Consider the following 2,031-nt stretch of genomic DNA (forward strand, 5'->3'; position numbering starts at 1 on the left):
GCCGTCGCAGTGACAGCTCGAGTGTGTGACATGGCACAGGTTTACACCCCTCCTGAAGCGGTACCGGAGGAATTAAGGATTCCTATCTTGGTCTCCCTCTAGCGGATCCTCAATTTTATAAAGTTGGACGGGTGGCTTTAATATTGGGTCCGGAGCTGTATTCGAAAATTATGACCAGCCGTGTCCAGACCTTCCCCGGATTACCGATGGCTCAGTACTCCATATTTGGATGGGTACTATCTGGGGTGTACAGTACCTAAAAAGGATCCCTAAAGATCCTATAAAGCCGCGGGGTCCCTAATGGCCCGACCGTTGCCAAAATATATTTATCGCGGGGTCCCTAATGGCCCGATCGTCCGCGGGGTCCCTAATGGCTCATACGTCTTAGATTTAAGGAACCATTGAAAAAATGAAGTACAAAAAAAAAGAAAATAATAAATATAATGAATTTAAAAAAATAAATATTATAAGATGATATCTATATTATAAATGTATCTGTTCGGTTTCAACATCCCGATAATGTTGAAAAGTGGGCGCCAAATGTTTAAGTTAGACATTAGTTTTTGTTAAAAATAAAGGTCAACCTTTTGTGACCTATATTATCTTTAAAATCTGCCCACTCCGTAATATTACATCCTTGTGATAATTACATTGCAGATTTTAACGATAATATTTCGTTAAGTTTATGACATTTCCCACCTCTCATCATCTTACTCACTCTCTTTGTGGGAGCGTTGAACGCTAGAAGCTTTTTCCTAAGCATATGCAGATCGTGCGAATTTTAAGGTAAAATTGTTACCATTTAATTTGTATTTACTAAATATTTAGATATTTGGCTGATTGTCGAATACCAATTAACAAACCAAAAAAAAACTATTGTTACTTATTGGTTTCTTTGTTTTATTTTTATTTACATTGACGTAAACAGCTATATCGTCATAGAATTTTAGGCTGATCAAGAATATATATACTTTATAGGGTCGGAAATGATTATTTCGATGTGTTACAAACGGAAAAACAAAACTAATATACCCTCCATACTATGGATGATAACTATTTTAATATAAAAAAGGGGGTTATATGGGGACTACCCCAAAATGGGGGCGAATATTAATAATTTTTGCTAGGGAGAACCTCAAAATACCGAAATTTGGGCGTAAATGGACCTATATTCATAATTTTTTGTGAAGAGATTTGGTACCTATTAAGAACTCAAAATACTAAATTGCTGCTAATTCGGCGGAAAAATACGTTCAAAACTCCCAAAATACTGAAAATTAGGAGGTACCGTTATATGGGAGCTACCAGAAAAAGTGAACCTATATTTATAATTTTTTGTGGAGACATTTAGTTCCCAATAAGAACCCAATGTACCAAATTTCAGCGAATTCGGTTGGAAAACGAGCTCAAGAACTCCAAAATAACAAAAATATGGGGGTACCCTTATATGGGAGCCTAAACGTGGACCGATAAAGCCCATCTTCGAACTTGACCTGCCTGCAGACAAAAGACGACTCTATGCAAAATTTTGGCAATCTATCTCAATTCGTTTAGACGCTAGAGTGATTACAACAGACAGACGGACATGGCTATATCGTCATAGAAATGATTATTTCGATGAGTTACAAACGGAAAAAATTAAACAAAATTAATATACCCTCCATACTATACCTCCATACCATACCTCCATAAATAAAAGCATTGATAATTTAAAACGGTATATCATGCGTCGAAACTCATACAACTGTCCCTTTGGCGCAGAGGATAGCGCGTTGGACTTCTAATCCAAAGGTCGCGGGTTCGATCCCCGCAAGGGATGATATGAAACTTTTTTTATATATTCAGATTTTTGAAGTGTATATTTATGCAGAATATTGTTTTCGACAATTTATCAGCAATTCGGAATCGAACTCTATGTGCCAGGTTTAAGAAGTTTTGCTCCTCACAGCAAATTTTCAGCCTTTATATACAGCGCTCGCCTCATGTCCCGTATTTACATTACAATAAAAGGCAAGAAATTTTGTTTTGGAG

General features: G+C 36.7%; 1 non-coding gene across 1 annotated transcript; it reads left to right on the top strand.

The window, feature by feature from the left end:
• The first annotated feature begins 1,746 nt into the window (after nucleotides 1-1,746).
• Nucleotides 1,747-1,819, top strand: Trnar-ucu (transfer RNA arginine (anticodon UCU)). The gene has a single exon. It is a non-coding gene; the product is annotated as a tRNA-Arg (tRNA).
• Nucleotides 1,820-2,031: the final 212 nt, after the last annotated feature.

The sequence above is a fragment of the Musca vetustissima genome, unplaced genomic scaffold (genome assembly GCF_032173495.1).
Source record: "Musca vetustissima isolate MV318-11 ecotype Yass unplaced genomic scaffold, APGP_CSIRO_Mvet_v1 utg39770, whole genome shotgun sequence".
Classification (NCBI taxonomy): Eukaryota; Metazoa; Arthropoda; class Insecta; order Diptera; family Muscidae; genus Musca; species Musca vetustissima.